The following is a 13613-nucleotide window of genomic DNA, read 5'->3' as shown; positions in this document are numbered from 1 at the left end:
CCTGTACGCCCGCTCGCGCCACAGCAGTCACTGTGCTTGCAGGGAATGCCGCGCCGCCGAATAACGTTTGGCGCGCAATCCGTTTATGGACAGAGAATGCTAAAAGGGGCCGTTCGACCGTTAATACGGAAATCGTAGCCAAGTTAGGTGGCCTGAGCCATCTCGCGGCTTCCGCTGTTATTACGAGCGCGCGTGCCACGCGGTTGAAGAGCAGTGCGCTGGCTCTAGCTTTCGACGCCGTTTCCTAGTGTATTTTGTCGCTTCTAGTGGAGGCATCATCGGTTATGAGAAGCTGGTAAATCACTCACAGTACAGTAGTTATCGTCCAACACGAGGAGATGCTTTGATTGTAGTGGAGATTAGCACCGGGACAGCGCGAACGCAGTCCCGACTACCAAAATTTATGCGCCCGAGTTACTCGCATTTGGAGTAATCGCGGGGGTCAGCTCGACCGAAGTGCAATGGACAAGCCTCACCCCGGAGGAACCGCCTTCATGATCACGGTATCCTCTACGCCAGGTAAGTATGCTTCTCCTCGGCCTCAGGCGAATATTTGTAATGCGTCGCGCCATCGTAGTGGAACGAGAACTCTTGACGTTGTCGCATTCGGCGAAGAGCATGGTGCCGTGAATGTACTTGCTTCCTTAGAAACGCGCTGTTGGCCGTCGAGTTAGCAAGCAGACAGGCACAATAACGGCCTTCTGCAGAAAGCAATGCAGTTTTCGTGCGGAAGACATCGCGACTCGCGGCGCCGGCCGTTGCTGGGGTTAAGTTACTGCACCCTCCGGGAGATGGCGGGCCATGTCGGGGTTACCGCCTTCGAGCCACCCTCTCCGCCTGAAAGTCGCCCTCTTTCTCGGCCGGTGTCAAAACGGCAAATGAGATTTGCTGAATGACTGTATCTTCCAGCCACAGAGCAAGCCACAAAATCAATTATTTCTCTTACCTTTGCTCCCTCCGTGGGAGCCCATAGTGCTAGGAAATACGGCAGCATTGTCAATCGCCCTTGTCTGTCGCTGAGCAACCGAAGGACCAAGCTCAGACTATCAGATGTTCTAAGGAAGCTGTATGCACTCGTGGGTGTTGTACACGAGGGACAAACATCACGTCATCAGGCAATAATCAGCAAAAACTGCAACTTACCCCATTGGACGCTGATGGAACAGAAGACACGTGAAGGTAAGGTAACACTTCTTTTTTCTGTTCATCTCGAGCACGATCTGGAAAGCTCGGACGAAATTTGTGTTCTCTTTAATTCAGAATGTGGAGATATTTCCTTCACGCATATGAAAGTATAATGCTTCATTATTTAAGCTAGATGGAAAAGTTTAGGGGAAGTAATTAATTCGTTTAGGCTGCACCACTACTAGGTAGCACTGTCAAAACAATGCCATTGCCATCTAATGGCAACACAGCTTGCTGCAGATTAATTTTGCGGCATTTCATAAATGATTAATGTCTTATGACTATGGTGACGCTATGAGTAGTTTTATATGTGCAAACATTTGAAACTGCTGCAGGCATTACATTCACCCCTCTCTGCCTCTTTGCTTGGACATGGAGTAAGTAAGGATAAATTAAATTGCTTGTTTTTGAAGTAGTAACAGTTCTGAAGTGTAAAGAAATGATATTAAACAATACAGTGTAATTTTTTTTTCTCCGAATGTAGTGATTCAACAACGAATTTATTTATTTATTCCTACCTATCTCTGCAATTAGTGTACGTGAGTATTTCATTGGAATTGTTGCAATCGAAACCGAGCTTAATAATTTCATGCGGTCGTTTTCAGTCCTCCTCGTGCTTTAAAAATTGCTCATTTCCAAGCGTTATTTTAGGTTGCCTGCAAAGTTGTCAGATGAAACACAACCACTGCGACGAAAGGCCAGTCCTTGGAGCAGGTAGACGCCAACTGCGGCGGGAAACTGTCGTGGCCAGGAAGATATTCACTGTGTGTGGAAGTTAAGTGAGGATCCGAAGCTGACTTGCCAGCACACGTTGCAGCATTCACTCGCCAACGGCAACGGGGTAAGAAAAGGGTGCAAATACGCCGGTTCTCGTCCGATCACCGACGTTGGGCTTGGATGGGTGGCCGCCTCGCCTGGGAGCACAGGGCGCTGTTGGCTAGAATCTATGTTTCTCGTTTTCGGTGCAGCTCGTCATGTTACTTCCTTCGATTCACATCCCCACAAGCTCCTCAAGTGCCGCAAGTCTGCAAGTCCCGAGACGCTACGCTAGACGCTTGCTTCCGGCCCCTCATGTACCATGCCACAGGCACCAAAGCGTTCGGCTGGCCGATGGCCCCTGTACGCCCGCTCGCGCCACAGCAGTCACTGTGCTTGCAGGGAATGCCGCGCCGCCGAATAACGTTTGGCGCGCAATCCGTTTATGGACAGAGAATGCTAAAAGGGGCCGTTCGACCGTTAATACGGAAATCGTAGCCAAGTTAGGTGGCCTGAGCCATCTCGCGGCTTCCGCTGTTATTACGAGCGCGCGTGCCACGCGGTTGAAGAGCAGTGCGCTGGCTCTAGCTTTCGACGCCGTTTCCTAGTGTATTTTGTCGCTTCTAGTGGAGGCATCATCGGTTATGAGAAGCTGGTAAATCACTCACAGTACAGTAGTTATCGTCCAACACGAGGAGATGCTTTGATTGTAGTGGAGATTAGCACCGGGACAGCGCGAACGCAGTCCCGACTACCAAAATTTATGCGCCCGAGTTACTCGCATTTGGAGTAATCGCGGGGGTCAGCTCGACCGAAGTGCAATGGACAAGCCTCACCCCGGAGGAACCGCCTTCATGATCACGGTATCCTCTACGCCAGGTAAGTATGCTTCTCCTCGGCCTCAGGCGAATATTTGTAATGCGTCGCGCCATCGTAGTGGAACGAGAACTCTTGACGTTGTCGCATTCGGCGAAGAGCATGGTGCCGTGAATGTACTTGCTTCCTTAGAAACGCGCTGTTGGCCGTCGAGTTAGCAAGCAGACAGGCACAATAACGGCCTTCTGCAGAAAGCAATGCAGTTTTCGTGCGGAAGACATCGCGACTCGCGGCGCCGGCCGTTGCTGGGGTTAAGTTACTGCACCCTCCGGGAGATGGCGGGCCATGTCGGGGTTACCGCCTTCGAGCCACCCTCTCCGCCTGAAAGTCGCCCTCTTTCTCGGCCGGTGTCAAAACGGCAAATGAGATTTGCTGAATGACTGTATCTTCCAGCCACAGAGCAAGCCACAAAATCAATTATTTCTCTTACCTTTGCTCCCTCCGTGGGAGCCCATAGTGCTAGGAAATACGGCAGCATTGTCAATCGCCCTTGTCTGTCGCTGAGCAACCGAAGGACCAAGCTCAGACTATCAGATGTTCTAAGGAAGCTGTATGCACTCGTGGGTGTTGTACACGAGGGACAAACATCACGTCATCAGGCAATAATCAGCAAAAACTGCAACTTACCCCATTGGACGCTGATGGAACAGAAGACACGTGAAGGTAAGGTAACACTTCTTTTTTCTGTTCATCTCGAGCACGATCTGGAAAGCTCGGACGAAATTTGTGTTCTCTTTAATTCAGAATGTGGAGATATTTCCTTCACGCATATGAAAGTATAATGCTTCATTATTTAAGCTAGATGGAAAAGTTTAGGGGAAGTAATTAATTCGTTTAGGCTGCACCACTACTAGGTAGCACTGTCAAAACAATGCCATTGCCATCTAATGGCAACACAGCTTGCTGCAGATTAATTTTGCGGCATTTCATAAATGATTAATGTCTTATGACTATGGTGACGCTATGAGTAGTTTTATATGTGCAAACATTTGAAACTGCTGCAGGCATTACATTCACCCCTCTCTGCCTCTTTGCTTGGACATGGAGTAAGTAAGGATAAATTAAATTGCTTGTTTTTGAAGTAGTAACAGTTCTGAAGTGTAAAGAAATGATATTAAATAATACAGTGTAATTTTTTTTTCTCCGAATGTAGTGATTCAACAACGAATTTATTTATTTATTCCTACCTATCTCTGCAATTAGTGTACGTGAGTATTTCATTGGAATTGTTGCAATCGAAACCGAGCTTAATAATTTCATGCGGTCGTTTTCAGTCCTCCTCGTGCTTTAAAAATTGCTCATTTCCAAGCGTTATTTTAGGTTGCCTGCAAAGTTGTCAGATGAAACACAACCACTGCGACGAAAGGCCAGTCCTTGGAGCAGGTAGACGCCAACTGCGGCGGGAAACTGTCGTGGCCAGGAAGATATTCACTGTGTGTGGAAGTTAAGTGAGGATCCGAAGCTGACTTGCCAGCACACGTTGCAGCATTCACTCGCCAACGGCAACGGGGTAAGAAAAGGGTGCAAATACGCCGGTTCTCGTCCGATCACCGACGTTGGGCTTGGATGGGTGGCCGCCTCGCCTGGGAGCACAGGGCGCTGTTGGCTAGAATCTATGTTTCTCGTTTTCGGTGCAGCTCGTCATGTTACTTCCTTCGATTCACATCCCCACAAGCTCCTCAAGTGCCGCAAGTCTGCAAGTCCCGAGACGCTACGCTAGACGCTTGCTTCCGGCCCCTCATGTACCATGCCACAGGCACCAAAGCGTTCGGCTGGCCGATGGCCCCTGTACGCCCGCTCGCGCCACAGCAGTCACTGTGCTTGCAGGGAATGCCGCGCCGCCGAATAACGTTTGGCGCGCAATCCGTTTATGGACAGAGAATGCTAAAAGGGGCCGTTCGACCGTTAATACGGAAATCGTAGCCAAGTTAGGTGGCCTGAGCCATCTCGCGGCTTCCGCTGTTATTACGAGCGCGCGTGCCACGCGGTTGAAGAGCAGTGCGCTGGCTCTAGCTTTCGACGCCGTTTCCTAGTGTATTTTGTCGCTTCTAGTGGAGGCATCATCGGTTATGAGAAGCTGGTAAATCACTCACAGTACAGTAGTTATCGTCCAACACGAGGAGATGCTTTGATTGTAGTGGAGATTAGCACCGGGACAGCGCGAACGCAGTCCCGACTACCAAAATTTATGCGCCCGAGTTACTCGCATTTGGAGTAATCGCGGGGGTCAGCTCGACCGAAGTGCAATGGACAAGCCTCACCCCGGAGGAACCGCCTTCATGATCACGGTATCCTCTACGCCAGGTAAGTATGCTTCTCCTCGGCCTCAGGCGAATATTTGTAATGCGTCGCGCCATCGTAGTGGAACGAGAACTCTTGACGTTGTCGCATTCGGCGAAGAGCATGGTGCCGTGAATGTACTTGCTTCCTTAGAAACGCGCTGTTGGCCGTCGAGTTAGCAAGCAGACAGGCACAATAACGGCCTTCTGCAGAAAGCAATGCAGTTTTCGTGCGGAAGACATCGCGACTCGCGGCGCCGGCCGTTGCTGGGGTTAAGTTACTGCACCCTCCGGGAGATGGCGGGCCATGTCGGGGTTACCGCCTTCGAGCCACCCTCTCCGCCTGAAAGTCGCCCTCTTTCTCGGCCGGTGTCAAAACGGCAAATGAGATTTGCTGAATGACTGTATCTTCCAGCCACAGAGCAAGCCACAAAATCAATTATTTCTCTTACCTTTGCTCCCTCCGTGGGAGCCCATAGTGCTAGGAAATACGGCAGCATTGTCAATCGCCCTTGTCTGTCGCTGAGCAACCGAAGGACCAAGCTCAGACTATCAGATGTTCTAAGGAAGCTGTATGCACTCGTGGGTGTTGTACACGAGGGACAAACATCACGTCATCAGGCAATAATCAGCAAAAACTGCAACTTACCCCATTGGACGCTGATGGAACAGAAGACACGTGAAGGTAAGGTAACACTTCTTTTTTCTGTTCATCTCGAGCACGATCTGGAAAGCTCGGACGAAATTTGTGTTCTCTTTAATTCAGAATGTGGAGATATTTCCTTCACGCATATGAAAGTATAATGCTTCATTATTTAAGCTAGATGGAAAAGTTTAGGGGAAGTAATTAATTCGTTTAGGCTGCACCACTACTAGGTAGCACTGTCAAAACAATGCCATTGCCATCTAATGGCAACACAGCTTGCTGCAGATTAATTTTGCGGCATTTCATAAATGATTAATGTCTTATGACTATGGTGACGCTATGAGTAGTTTTATATGTGCAAACATTTGAAACTGCTGCAGGCATTACATTCACCCCTCTCTGCCTCTTTGCTTGGACATGGAGTAAGTAAGGATAAATTAAATTGCTTGTTTTTGAAGTAGTAACAGTTCTGAAGTGTAAAGAAATGATATTAAATAATACAGTGTAATTTTTTTTTCTCCGAATGTAGTGATTCAACAACGAATTTATTTATTTATTCCTACCTATCTCTGCAATTAGTGTACGTGAGTATTTCATTGGAATTGTTGCAATCGAAACCGAGCTTAATAATTTCATGCGGTCGTTTTCAGTCCTCCTCGTGCTTTAAAAATTGCTCATTTCCAAGCGTTATTTTAGGTTGCCTGCAAAGTTGTCAGATGAAACACAACCACTGCGACGAAAGGCCAGTCCTTGGAGCAGGTAGACGCCAACTGCGGCGGGAAACTGTCGTGGCCAGGAAGATATTCACTGTGTGTGGAAGTTAAGTGAGGATCCGAAGCTGACTTGCCAGCACACGTTGCAGCATTCACTCGCCAACGGCAACGGGGTAAGAAAAGGGTGCAAATACGCCGGTTCTCGTCCGATCACCGACGTTGGGCTTGGATGGGTGGCCGCCTCGCCTGGGAGCACAGGGCGCTGTTGGCTAGAATCTATGTTTCTCGTTTTCGGTGCAGCTCGTCATGTTACTTCCTTCGATTCACATCCCCACAAGCTCCTCAAGTGCCGCAAGTCTGCAAGTCCCGAGACGCTACGCTAGACGCTTGCTTCCGGCCCCTCATGTACCATGCCACAGGCACCAAAGCGTTCGGCTGGCCGATGGCCCCTGTACGCCCGCTCGCGCCACAGCAGTCACTGTGCTTGCAGGGAATGCCGCGCCGCCGAATAACGTTTGGCGCGCAATCCGTTTATGGACAGAGAATGCTAAAAGGGGCCGTTCGACCGTTAATACGGAAATCGTAGCCAAGTTAGGTGGCCTGAGCCATCTCGCGGCTTCCGCTGTTATTACGAGCGCGCGTGCCACGCGGTTGAAGAGCAGTGCGCTGGCTCTAGCTTTCGACGCCGTTTCCTAGTGTATTTTGTCGCTTCTAGTGGAGGCATCATCGGTTATGAGAAGCTGGTAAATCACTCACAGTACAGTAGTTATCGTCCAACACGAGGAGATGCTTTGATTGTAGTGGAGATTAGCACCGGGACAGCGCGAACGCAGTCCCGACTACCAAAATTTATGCGCCCGAGTTACTCGCATTTGGAGTAATCGCGGGGGTCAGCTCGACCGAAGTGCAATGGACAAGCCTCACCCCGGAGGAACCGCCTTCATGATCACGGTATCCTCTACGCCAGGTAAGTATGCTTCTCCTCGGCCTCAGGCGAATATTTGTAATGCGTCGCGCCATCGTAGTGGAACGAGAACTCTTGACGTTGTCGCATTCGGCGAAGAGCATGGTGCCGTGAATGTACTTGCTTCCTTAGAAACGCGCTGTTGGCCGTCGAGTTAGCAAGCAGACAGGCACAATAACGGCCTTCTGCAGAAAGCAATGCAGTTTTCGTGCGGAAGACATCGCGACTCGCGGCGCCGGCCGTTGCTGGGGTTAAGTTACTGCACCCTCCGGGAGATGGCGGGCCATGTCGGGGTTACCGCCTTCGAGCCACCCTCTCCGCCTGAAAGTCGCCCTCTTTCTCGGCCGGTGTCAAAACGGCAAATGAGATTTGCTGAATGACTGTATCTTCCAGCCACAGAGCAAGCCACAAAATCAATTATTTCTCTTACCTTTGCTCCCTCCGTGGGAGCCCATAGTGCTAGGAAATACGGCAGCATTGTCAATCGCCCTTGTCTGTCGCTGAGCAACCGAAGGACCAAGCTCAGACTATCAGATGTTCTAAGGAAGCTGTATGCACTCGTGGGTGTTGTACACGAGGGACAAACATCACGTCATCAGGCAATAATCAGCAAAAACTGCAACTTACCCCATTGGACGCTGATGGAACAGAAGACACGTGAAGGTAAGGTAACACTTCTTTTTTCTGTTCATCTCGAGCACGATCTGGAAAGCTCGGACGAAATTTGTGTTCTCTTTAATTCAGAATGTGGAGATATTTCCTTCACGCATATGAAAGTATAATGCTTCATTATTTAAGCTAGATGGAAAAGTTTAGGGGAAGTAATTAATTCGTTTAGGCTGCACCACTACTAGGTAGCACTGTCAAAACAATGCCATTGCCATCTAATGGCAACACAGCTTGCTGCAGATTAATTTTGCGGCATTTCATAAATGATTAATGTCTTATGACTATGGTGACGCTATGAGTAGTTTTATATGTGCAAACATTTGAAACTGCTGCAGGCATTACATTCACCCCTCTCTGCCTCTTTGCTTGGACATGGAGTAAGTAAGGATAAATTAAATTGCTTGTTTTTGAAGTAGTAACAGTTCTGAAGTGTAAAGAAATGATATTAAATAATACAGTGTAATTTTTTTTTCTCCGAATGTAGTGATTCAACAACGAATTTATTTATTTATTCCTACCTATCTCTGCAATTAGTGTACGTGAGTATTTCATTGGAATTGTTGCAATCGAAACCGAGCTTAATAATTTCATGCGGTCGTTTTCAGTCCTCCTCGTGCTTTAAAAATTGCTCATTTCCAAGCGTTATTTTAGGTTGCCTGCAAAGTTGTCAGATGAAACACAACCACTGCGACGAAAGGCCAGTCCTTGGAGCAGGTAGACGCCAACTGCGGCGGGAAACTGTCGTGGCCAGGAAGATATTCACTGTGTGTGGAAGTTAAGTGAGGATCCGAAGCTGACTTGCCAGCACACGTTGCAGCATTCACTCGCCAACGGCAACGGGGTAAGAAAAGGGTGCAAATACGCCGGTTCTCGTCCGATCACCGACGTTGGGCTTGGATGGGTGGCCGCCTCGCCTGGGAGCACAGGGCGCTGTTGGCTAGAATCTATGTTTCTCGTTTTCGGTGCAGCTCGTCATGTTACTTCCTTCGATTCACATCCCCACAAGCTCCTCAAGTGCCGCAAGTCTGCAAGTCCCGAGACGCTACGCTAGACGCTTGCTTCCGGCCCCTCATGTACCATGCCACAGGCACCAAAGCGTTCGGCTGGCCGATGGCCCCTGTACGCCCGCTCGCGCCACAGCAGTCACTGTGCTTGCAGGGAATGCCGCGCCGCCGAATAACGTTTGGCGCGCAATCCGTTTATGGACAGAGAATGCTAAAAGGGGCCGTTCGACCGTTAATACGGAAATCGTAGCCAAGTTAGGTGGCCTGAGCCATCTCGCGGCTTCCGCTGTTATTACGAGCGCGCGTGCCACGCGGTTGAAGAGCAGTGCGCTGGCTCTAGCTTTCGACGCCGTTTCCTAGTGTATTTTGTCGCTTCTAGTGGAGGCATCATCGGTTATGAGAAGCTGGTAAATCACTCACAGTACAGTAGTTATCGTCCAACACGAGGAGATGCTTTGATTGTAGTGGAGATTAGCACCGGGACAGCGCGAACGCAGTCCCGACTACCAAAATTTATGCGCCCGAGTTACTCGCATTTGGAGTAATCGCGGGGGTCAGCTCGACCGAAGTGCAATGGACAAGCCTCACCCCGGAGGAACCGCCTTCATGATCACGGTATCCTCTACGCCAGGTAAGTATGCTTCTCCTCGGCCTCAGGCGAATATTTGTAATGCGTCGCGCCATCGTAGTGGAACGAGAACTCTTGACGTTGTCGCATTCGGCGAAGAGCATGGTGCCGTGAATGTACTTGCTTCCTTAGAAACGCGCTGTTGGCCGTCGAGTTAGCAAGCAGACAGGCACAATAACGGCCTTCTGCAGAAAGCAATGCAGTTTTCGTGCGGAAGACATCGCGACTCGCGGCGCCGGCCGTTGCTGGGGTTAAGTTACTGCACCCTCCGGGAGATGGCGGGCCATGTCGGGGTTACCGCCTTCGAGCCACCCTCTCCGCCTGAAAGTCGCCCTCTTTCTCGGCCGGTGTCAAAACGGCAAATGAGATTTGCTGAATGACTGTATCTTCCAGCCACAGAGCAAGCCACAAAATCAATTATTTCTCTTACCTTTGCTCCCTCCGTGGGAGCCCATAGTGCTAGGAAATACGGCAGCATTGTCAATCGCCCTTGTCTGTCGCTGAGCAACCGAAGGACCAAGCTCAGACTATCAGATGTTCTAAGGAAGCTGTATGCACTCGTGGGTGTTGTACACGAGGGACAAACATCACGTCATCAGGCAATAATCAGCAAAAACTGCAACTTACCCCATTGGACGCTGATGGAACAGAAGACACGTGAAGGTAAGGTAACACTTCTTTTTTCTGTTCATCTCGAGCACGATCTGGAAAGCTCGGACGAAATTTGTGTTCTCTTTAATTCAGAATGTGGAGATATTTCCTTCACGCATATGAAAGTATAATGCTTCATTATTTAAGCTAGATGGAAAAGTTTAGGGGAAGTAATTAATTCGTTTAGGCTGCACCACTACTAGGTAGCACTGTCAAAACAATGCCATTGCCATCTAATGGCAACACAGCTTGCTGCAGATTAATTTTGCGGCATTTCATAAATGATTAATGTCTTATGACTATGGTGACGCTATGAGTAGTTTTATATGTGCAAACATTTGAAACTGCTGCAGGCATTACATTCACCCCTCTCTGCCTCTTTGCTTGGACATGGAGTAAGTAAGGATAAATTAAATTGCTTGTTTTTGAAGTAGTAACAGTTCTGAAGTGTAAAGAAATGATATTAAATAATACAGTGTAATTTTTTTTTCTCCGAATGTAGTGATTCAACAACGAATTTATTTATTTATTCCTACCTATCTCTGCAATTAGTGTACGTGAGTATTTCATTGGAATTGTTGCAATCGAAACCGAGCTTAATAATTTCATGCGGTCGTTTTCAGTCCTCCTCGTGCTTTAAAAATTGCTCATTTCCAAGCGTTATTTTAGGTTGCCTGCAAAGTTGTCAGATGAAACACAACCACTGCGACGAAAGGCCAGTCCTTGGAGCAGGTAGACGCCAACTGCGGCGGGAAACTGTCGTGGCCAGGAAGATATTCACTGTGTGTGGAAGTTAAGTGAGGATCCGAAGCTGACTTGCCAGCACACGTTGCAGCATTCACTCGCCAACGGCAACGGGGTAAGAAAAGGGTGCAAATACGCCGGTTCTCGTCCGATCACCGACGTTGGGCTTGGATGGGTGGCCGCCTCGCCTGGGAGCACAGGGCGCTGTTGGCTAGAATCTATGTTTCTCGTTTTCGGTGCAGCTCGTCATGTTACTTCCTTCGATTCACATCCCCACAAGCTCCTCAAGTGCCGCAAGTCTGCAAGTCCCGAGACGCTACGCTAGACGCTTGCTTCCGGCCCCTCATGTACCATGCCACAGGCACCAAAGCGTTCGGCTGGCCGATGGCCCCTGTACGCCCGCTCGCGCCACAGCAGTCACTGTGCTTGCAGGGAATGCCGCGCCGCCGAATAACGTTTGGCGCGCAATCCGTTTATGGACAGAGAATGCTAAAAGGGGCCGTTCGACCGTTAATACGGAAATCGTAGCCAAGTTAGGTGGCCTGAGCCATCTCGCGGCTTCCGCTGTTATTACGAGCGCGCGTGCCACGCGGTTGAAGAGCAGTGCGCTGGCTCTAGCTTTCGACGCCGTTTCCTAGTGTATTTTGTCGCTTCTAGTGGAGGCATCATCGGTTATGAGAAGCTGGTAAATCACTCACAGTACAGTAGTTATCGTCCAACACGAGGAGATGCTTTGATTGTAGTGGAGATTAGCACCGGGACAGCGCGAACGCAGTCCCGACTACCAAAATTTATGCGCCCGAGTTACTCGCATTTGGAGTAATCGCGGGGGTCAGCTCGACCGAAGTGCAATGGACAAGCCTCACCCCGGAGGAACCGCCTTCATGATCACGGTATCCTCTACGCCAGGTAAGTATGCTTCTCCTCGGCCTCAGGCGAATATTTGTAATGCGTCGCGCCATCGTAGTGGAACGAGAACTCTTGACGTTGTCGCATTCGGCGAAGAGCATGGTGCCGTGAATGTACTTGCTTCCTTAGAAACGCGCTGTTGGCCGTCGAGTTAGCAAGCAGACAGGCACAATAACGGCCTTCTGCAGAAAGCAATGCAGTTTTCGTGCGGAAGACATCGCGACTCGCGGCGCCGGCCGTTGCTGGGGTTAAGTTACTGCACCCTCCGGGAGATGGCGGGCCATGTCGGGGTTACCGCCTTCGAGCCACCCTCTCCGCCTGAAAGTCGCCCTCTTTCTCGGCCGGTGTCAAAACGGCAAATGAGATTTGCTGAATGACTGTATCTTCCAGCCACAGAGCAAGCCACAAAATCAATTATTTCTCTTACCTTTGCTCCCTCCGTGGGAGCCCATAGTGCTAGGAAATACGGCAGCATTGTCAATCGCCCTTGTCTGTCGCTGAGCAACCGAAGGACCAAGCTCAGACTATCAGATGTTCTAAGGAAGCTGTATGCACTCGTGGGTGTTGTACACGAGGGACAAACATCACGTCATCAGGCAATAATCAGCAAAAACTGCAACTTACCCCATTGGACGCTGATGGAACAGAAGACACGTGAAGGTAAGGTAACACTTCTTTTTTCTGTTCATCTCGAGCACGATCTGGAAAGCTCGGACGAAATTTGTGTTCTCTTTAATTCAGAATGTGGAGATATTTCCTTCACGCATATGAAAGTATAATGCTTCATTATTTAAGCTAGATGGAAAAGTTTAGGGGAAGTAATTAATTCGTTTAGGCTGCACCACTACTAGGTAGCACTGTCAAAACAATGCCATTGCCATCTAATGGCAACACAGCTTGCTGCAGATTAATTTTGCGGCATTTCATAAATGATTAATGTCTTATGACTATGGTGACGCTATGAGTAGTTTTATATGTGCAAACATTTGAAACTGCTGCAGGCATTACATTCACCCCTCTCTGCCTCTTTGCTTGGACATGGAGTAAGTAAGGATAAATTAAATTGCTTGTTTTTGAAGTAGTAACAGTTCTGAAGTGTAAAGAAATGATATTAAATAATACAGTGTAATTTTTTTTTCTCCGAATGTAGTGATTCAACAACGAATTTATTTATTTATTCCTACCTATCTCTGCAATTAGTGTACGTGAGTATTTCATTGGAATTGTTGCAATCGAAACCGAGCTTAATAATTTCATGCGGTCGTTTTCAGTCCTCCTCGTGCTTTAAAAATTGCTCATTTCCAAGCGTTATTTTAGGTTGCCTGCAAAGTTGTCAGATGAAACACAACCACTGCGACGAAAGGCCAGTCCTTGGAGCAGGTAGACGCCAACTGCGGCGGGAAACTGTCGTGGCCAGGAAGATATTCACTGTGTGTGGAAGTTAAGTGAGGATCCGAAGCTGACTTGCCAGCACACGTTGCAGCATTCACTCGCCAACGGCAACGGGGTAAGAAAAGGGTGCAAATACGCCGGTTCTCGTCCGATCACCGACGTTGGGCTTGGATGGGTGGCCGCCTCGCCTGGGAGCA

The 13613-nt window shown here is 49.0% G+C and overlaps 6 non-coding genes across 6 annotated transcripts; all 6 read right to left on the bottom strand.

The window, feature by feature from the left end:
* Positions 1–365: 365 nt before the first annotated feature.
* LOC124588066 lies at positions 366–527 on the bottom strand. Its single transcript, XR_006975705.1, has one exon. It is a non-coding gene; the product is annotated as a U1 spliceosomal RNA (small nuclear RNA).
* Positions 528–2666: 2139 nt separating this feature from the next.
* On the bottom strand, positions 2667–2828 carry LOC124588065. Its single transcript, XR_006975704.1, has one exon. It is a non-coding gene; the product is annotated as a U1 spliceosomal RNA (small nuclear RNA).
* A 2139-nt stretch (positions 2829–4967) lies between these two features.
* On the bottom strand, positions 4968–5129 carry LOC124588063. Its single transcript, XR_006975702.1, has one exon. It is a non-coding gene; the product is annotated as a U1 spliceosomal RNA (small nuclear RNA).
* A 2139-nt stretch (positions 5130–7268) lies between these two features.
* Positions 7269–7430, bottom strand: LOC124588062. Its single transcript, XR_006975701.1, has one exon. It is a non-coding gene; the product is annotated as a U1 spliceosomal RNA (small nuclear RNA).
* Positions 7431–9569: 2139 nt separating this feature from the next.
* On the bottom strand, positions 9570–9731 carry LOC124588061. The gene has a single exon (XR_006975700.1). It is a non-coding gene; the product is annotated as a U1 spliceosomal RNA (small nuclear RNA).
* Positions 9732–11870: 2139 nt separating this feature from the next.
* Positions 11871–12032, bottom strand: LOC124588060. Its single transcript, XR_006975699.1, has one exon. It is a non-coding gene; the product is annotated as a U1 spliceosomal RNA (small nuclear RNA).
* Positions 12033–13613: the final 1581 nt, after the last annotated feature.

Source organism: Schistocerca americana, unplaced genomic scaffold (genome assembly GCF_021461395.2).
Source record: "Schistocerca americana isolate TAMUIC-IGC-003095 unplaced genomic scaffold, iqSchAmer2.1 HiC_scaffold_633, whole genome shotgun sequence".
Taxonomy (NCBI): Eukaryota; Metazoa; Arthropoda; class Insecta; order Orthoptera; family Acrididae; genus Schistocerca; species Schistocerca americana.
The sequence above is the reverse complement of the archived record's forward strand: the minus strand, read 5'-3'. Positions and strand labels throughout refer to the sequence as shown.